We start from the raw sequence: 7,367 nt of genomic DNA on the forward strand, positions 1-7,367 counted from the left end.
GGAGCTGATGAAAAACTCTGCAGAAGCCAGAGCCTTAGGTGAACAAGGAGGAGAGGTAAGTATTGTGTGTGTCTACATTAAATCATGTGTGTGTGCACACTATACTGTAAGTGGGGGACTGTGTTTGTGGGGGCTGCATTATACTGTGTGTGGGGGCTGCACTATACTGTTTTATGGGGGACTGCATTATACTGTGTGTGGGGGACTGCATTATACTGTGTGTATGGGGCTGCATTATACTGTGTGTGTGGGGAGGCTGCACTATAGTGTGTGTGGGGGGCTGCATTAAAATGTGTGTGAGAAGGCTGCACTATAGTGTGAGTGGGAGCTGCACTATACTGTATGTGTGTGTTTGTGGGGGGGTGAATAATACTGTGTGTGGGGGAGCTGCATTTTATTCTGAGGGGGCTACATTATACTATGGGGGGTGCATTATACTGTGTGTGTTGTGGGCTGCACTATACTCTGAGGGGGGCTGCATTATACTCTGAGAGGGGCTGCATTATACTCTATGAGGGGGGTTGCATTATGCTGTATGAGAGGGTTGCATTATGCTCTGAGGGGGCTGCATTATACTCTGAACAAGCTGCATTATACTCTGAGGGGGCTGCACTATACTCTGAGGAGGTCAGAATTATGCTCTATGAGGGGGCTACATTATACTGTGTGTGTGGGGCTGCATTATACTCTGTGAGTAGGGCTGCATTATACTCTGAGGGGGACTGCATTATACTCTGAGGGGGGTTGCATTACACTTTATTAGGGGGCTGTATTATACTCTGAGGGGGCTGCATTATACTCTGAATGGGCTGCATAATACCCTGAGGGGGCTACATTATACTCTGAGGGGGTCTGCATTATGCTCTGTGAGGGGTCTACATTATGTGAGTGTGCGACAGCATTATAGTCTGTGAGTAGGGCTGCATTATACTCTATGGGGGGCTGCAGTATACTCTATCAAAGACCATGGTCAGTGCATTATACTATATGTACTATATGGGACCTGCATTATACTGTATCGAAGACTATCTGTGCACATCATTCTTCCTCAGCTGGAGTAAAGAGGCCGGAAAACAAGCGTTGAACGACTCCAATAGTGTCGATCACGCTCGTTTAATAGCCTGAACTCAGCGCATGTAAATACAACAGAAATGTTTCTATGTTATGGTGCAATATGTGAGCATTTGGGGCTCCACTTTAAACTTTTGCCCAGGGCCCCACTTTGTCTAAAACCGGCACTGCATGTTGGCTCTATATATATACAGTAAAATGTATTATTATTATGATATGCAGTTGAAACCAGAAATCCAAGGGAAAAAGAACCGGTAGCACTCACCAGTCTTGATGGCAGGTAATACTTTATTGGTGCATATTCTTCACGGCTCGGGGGTGCATATATACAAAGAAGTGTGCAGGTAAAACGACGGCCGTTTCGCGCTACTAGAGCGCTTCAACAGGTCTGTGAGGGAACGGACATGACGCTGGGGAGAAATACCTGCCGAGGCAGGTCCTCACCCCGCCCCGTGCCGCCCACTCACGGCGTGAACAAATATATAACACATAAAAACAATTTAAAAACAAATGAAGGAAAGACCTTAGTGCTTATTATAACAAGATGAACTATAATTAACATTATAAATATAATAGCAGTAATAATTATACTACTAGATCCAAGTCCTCACAATCCTAGTGGACCTGAATGCATAATGAATGTCATCAGGTCTCTACCACTTCTGAAGCACTACAAACGAACAAATGTTGTACATGAAGCAGGCTGCGAGGTATCAGCAAACTTGTAATAATAAGGGTACTAGAACTATCATAAGGGCAATAGAGAACGTTTTTTCATATATCACCAAAATTTCAAAACCTACTAAGCATATTTCCAACCCAAAATAGACTTGCAAAACATAATATGAACTTATTGAATGCTCTGGCTTATTAATGGATATGTCTACGGGAACAAATAAGGGTCATAACACGGAGAAATATACGTGCCTATCAAACTGTACTTCTGAAGGCACCGCAGCTTACTCCTTTATATATGTTGTTAGATTAAATCTACAAAATAAATAATCTACAGGAAAATGGACATGTCTAATTTCTCATTTAGACCTAAAGGACCCATTGCTCCCGTCTTCATTATCCACCTGGCCTCCTTTCTTAAAAGTTGGTTATGGAGATCCCCCCCACTCTCATGTTTTGACACCCTTTCTATGCCAGCAAAGGACAAAACACTAGGGCTGCCTTCATGGGCTTCCCGGATGTGATTTATGAGTCTAGGGACTCCTTTCCCTGATGTAATAGATTTAAAATGTTCCCTAAAACGTATATAGAGGGACCGGATGGTTTTGCCGATGTAAAAACATCCACATGGACAAAAAAGCACGTACACGACATAATCTGTTTTGCAAGATATAAACTGAGTGACCTGGTGGGTAATCGGGCCCATCTTTAGGGTCTGTTGCGTTATATGAGATTTACAATATGGACAATGTCCGTAGCGGTAATTGCCTTTTGGGATACTTTTTTGTAGCCAGTTGTCCGTTCTCTCTTATGTGATTCGATTACGTACTAGTAAGTCTCTAATCATTGTGCTCTGCCTATTAGAGATTAGGGGGCCCTTGGCTACTATGCTAGCTAGATCCTTGTCTTTCTCTAGCACATGCCAGTTCTTCCTAATGGCCGCTCGAATGTGTTGGTCCATGGGGCCGTACTGGAAACAGAATGTAAATTTTTTGTCTGTTTTGTCTCGTACTGCGTGACAATTTGTACTGCCTCTTTCATTTAATCTACAAACCGCATCTTGCCAGACTTTATAAGGGTAACCTCTGTTTATGAGTCTCTGGCCTAATTCACCTGCTTGTACCTCAAAACCCTTCTGGGTATTATTGGCTCTTCGAGTTCTTAAGAGTTGGCTGTATGGGAGTGAATGTTTTGTATGGACGGGATGGTAGCTGTCATAATGCAACACTGCGTTCGTAGCCACTGGTTTGCGATATAAAGAGGTGCATATTTCCCCTTCCTCTATATTCAAAGACACGTCTAGAAAATTGAGTTGGGATCCCCCAAAAGATGAGGTAAAAGACATACCCATGGTGTTTTGATTGAGATGGCTGATAAAATCTGCAAAGTTTTTTTCCGATCCATCCCAAACAAAGAACAGGTCATCAACATATCTGAGATATAGTTTGATGTGTTTTAGGAACGGATTTTTAGCCGAATAAATGTACCTTTCCTCAAAGTGCCCCAAGTAAAGGTTAGCGAATGTACATGCTGCCGGAGTCCCCATCGCTGTACCTGCAATCTGGATATACCAGGAATCTAGAAAAGTAAACGTGTTATGTGTGAGGATAAATTTTAAACTGTCACAAACAAAGTTGATGAAATCGGGATCCCTATCGGTGGTACTCAAAATTTGCCTAACTGACCCTACTCCTTGCTCCTGTGGAATTCGTGTATACAGATTTACCACGTCTGCCGAAGCCAATTTGAATTCTGGTTGCCAACTAAATTGATTTATGTAAGTAAGAAATGAGTTGGTATCTTTGACATATGAAGGAATGCTGGGTAGTAAAGGCTGTAACAATCAATCAATATATTTGGATAATGGTTCAGTGAGGGATCTTACCCCCGACACAATGGGGCGTCCCGTTGGATTTTCTCTATCCTTATGTACCTTCGGGACATGGTACCAGTGCGGTTTGATGGGGAACTCCGGCAGTAATTTTTCCGCCTTCTTTTGTGTAATAACCTTCATTTCGACGGCTCGTCTTAATAATGTTCTCAATTCGCCCTTATGTTTATTAGTGGGGTCACTCTGCAGTTTTAGGTATGTGCTAGTATCTGCTAGCTGTTGGACAGCCTCACGGATATACATTTCTCTTGGTAGAAGTACAACTTTACCTCCTTTGTCTGCGGGGCGTATTATTGTGTCTTTCCACCCCACTAATTCTCCAAGTGCTTTCTTTTCTATAGATGTAAGATTAGATGGGGCTTGTTTGTATATGAGTGCTTCTATGTCTTTGATTACTAATGTCTCAAAGAGATCAATGGCATTACCTGGAGAAGTGGGGGGCATATATTTAGATGGCACACCTCCCATAAAAGGAATTGAGGGTTGCGATGAATGTGTGTTTATACTACATTCTTCTTCTGTGATGTCTAATAATGACATAGCCTCCTCCCGCCAATCAGCCAATGTATCTAAATCTGCTCTCGCCATAAAGCCTAAGGGACCTACAGTACAGGGTTGATCCCCTTCTAATACATGTTGTGTAGTTTGATTATTGCAAAACGATTTATATAAATGAATTTTCCTTATGGACTTAAACATATCGATCTTAAACTCTGTAAGATCAAAGTCAGCAGGAACACAGAAATTTAAACCCTTTGCTAGCAATGATAAATGTGCGGTATTTAATGAATGGTTAGTTAGATTAATGACATGGTCGTCTGATAGTTCCTCTAACGGCCCTGTCTCCACCAAATGCTTTTCCTTTTGCGACTTCGTCCGAAATTGTTGTCTCTTCCCTTCTCTGCGTATCCTTCTTCTAAAGGGAATGCTGTTTCTGCGGTGGCGTCATTTGTTAGTCTCTCCACCGAACCCCCTGAGGCCGTTGTCTGTTGTGAATTCTGTTGTCGAACTCCCTCCTGTGGTCGTGAATGATCATTAAATACCGCACATTTATCATTGCTAGCAAAAGGTTTAAATTTCTGTGTTCCTGCTGACTTTGATCTTACAGAGTTTAAGATCGATATGTTTAACCCCTTCCCGACCTGTGACACAGCGTATGCGTCATGAAAGTCGGTGCCAATCCGACCTGTGACGCATATGCTGTGTCACAGAAAGATCGCGTCCCTGCAGATCGGGTGAAAGGGTTAACATGTTCCACTAATGTTGGGGTAAGAACTAGGGTTAGGGGTAGGGTTAGGGTTAGGGGTAGGGTTAGGGGTAGGGTTAGGGTTAGGGGTAGGGTTAGGGGTAGGGTTAGGGTTAGGGGTAGGGTTAGGGGTAGGGTTAGGGGTAGGGTTAGGGTTAGGGGTAGGGTTAGGGTTAGGAATGTGCACATGTATTCTGGTCCTCTGCGGATTTTTCCGCAGAGGATTTGATAAATCCGCAGTGCTAAACCGCTGTGGATTTATCGCAGATTTACCGCGGCTTTTCTGCGCATTTCACTGCGGTTTTACAACTGCGATTTTCTATTGGAGCAGTTGTAAAACCGCTGCGGAATCCGCACAAAGAAGTGACATGCTGCGGAATGTAAACTGCTGCGTTTCCGTGCAGTTTTTCTGCAGCATGTGTACAGCGATTTTTGTTTCCCATAGGTTTACATTGAACTGTAAACTCATGGGAAACTAATGCGGATCCGCAGCGTTTTCCGCAGCGTGTGCACATACCTTTAGAATTAGGCTATGTGCACACGGTGCGGATTTGGCTGCGGATCCGCAGCGGATTGGCCGCTGCGGATCCGCGGCAGAGTTCCATCAGGTTTACAGTACCATGTAAACATATGGAAAACCAAATCCGCTGTGCCCATGGTGCGGAAAATACCACGCGGAAACGCTGCGTTGTATTTTCCGCAGCATGTCAATTCTTTGTGCGGATTCCGCAGCGTTTTACACCTGTTCCTCAATAGGAATCCGCAGGTGAAATCCGCACAAAAAACACTGGCAATCCGCGGTAAATCCGCAGGTAAAACGCAGTGCCTTTTACCCGCGGATTTTTCAAAAATGGTGCTGAAAAATCTCATACGAATCTGCAACGTTGGCACATAGCCTTAGGGTTAGGGTTGGAATTAGGGTTGTGGTTAGGGTTAGGGGTGTGTTGGGGTTAGGGTTGTGGTTAGGGGTGTGTTGGGGTTAGGGTTGTGATTAGGGTTACGGCTACAGTTGGGATAAGGGTTAGGGGTGTGTTGGAGTTAGAATTGAGGGGTTTCCACTGTTTAGGCACATCAGGGGGTCTCCAAACGCAACATGGCGCCACCATTGATTCCAGCCAATCTTGTATTCAAAAGGTCAAATGGTGCTCCCTCACTTCCAAGCCCCGACGTGCGCCCAAACAGTGGTTTACCTCCACATATGGGTTACCAGCATACTCAGGACAAACTGTGCAACAATTATTGGGGTCCAATTTCTCCTGTTACCCTTGAGAAAATAAAAAATTGCTTGCTAAAACATCATTTTTGAGGAAAGAAAAATGATTTTTTATTTTCACGGCTCTGCGTTGTAAACGTCTGTGAAGCACTTGGGGGTTCAAAGTGCTCACCTCATATCTAGATAAGTTCCTTGGGTGGTCTAGTTTCCAAAATGGGGTCACTTGTGGGGGGTTTCTACTGTTTAGGCACACCAGGGGCTCTGCAAACGCAACGTGGCGCCCGCAGACCATTCCATCAAAGTCTGCATTTAAAAAGTCACTACTTCCCTTCTGAGCCCCGACGTGTGCCCAAACAGTGGTTTACCCCCACACATGGGGTATCAGCTTACTCAGGAGAAACTGGACAACAACTTTTGTGGTCCAATATCTCCTGTAACCCTTGGGAAAATAAAAAATTCTGGGTTAAAATATTATTTTTGAGGAAAGAAAACGTATTTATTATTTTCACGGCTCTGCGTTATAAACTTCTGTGAAGCACTTGGGGGTTCAAAGTGCTCACCTCACATCTAGATAAGTTCCTTGGGGGGTCTAGTTTCCAAAATGGGGTCACTTGTGGGGGGTTTCTACTGTGTAGCCACATCAGGGGCTCTGCAAACGCAACGTGACGCCAGCAGAGCATTCCATCAAAGTCTGCATTTCAAAACGTCACTACTTCACTTCCGAGCCCCAGCATGTGCCTAAACAGTGGTTTACCCCCACATATGGGGTATCAGCGTACTCAGGAGAAACTGGACAACAACTTTTGCGGTCAAATTTCTCCTGTTACCCTTGGGAAAATAAAAAATTGCGGGCTAAAAAATCATTTTTGAGAAAATAATTTTTTTTTTTTATTTTCATGGCTCTGCGTTATAAACTTCTGTGAAGCACTTGAGGGTTCAAAGTGCTCACCACACATCTAGATTAGTTCGTTTGGGGGTCTAGTTTCCAAAATGGGGTCATTTGTGGGGGATCTCCAATGTTTAGGCACACAGGAGCTCTCTAAACGCGACATGGTGTCCGCTAATGATTGGAGCTAATTTTCCATTTAAAAAGCCAAATGGCGTGCCTTCCCTTCTGAGCCCTGCCGTGCGCCCAAACAGTGGTTTACCCCCACATATGGGGTATCTGCGTACTCAGGACAAACTGGACAACAACATTTGTGGTCCTATTTCTCCTATTACCATTGGCAAAATAGGAAATTCCAGGCTAAAAAATCATTTTTGAGAAAAGA

The sequence above is a fragment of the Ranitomeya imitator genome, chromosome 5 (genome assembly GCF_032444005.1).
Source record: "Ranitomeya imitator isolate aRanImi1 chromosome 5, aRanImi1.pri, whole genome shotgun sequence".
Lineage (NCBI taxonomy): Eukaryota > Metazoa > Chordata > Amphibia > Anura > Dendrobatidae > Ranitomeya > Ranitomeya imitator.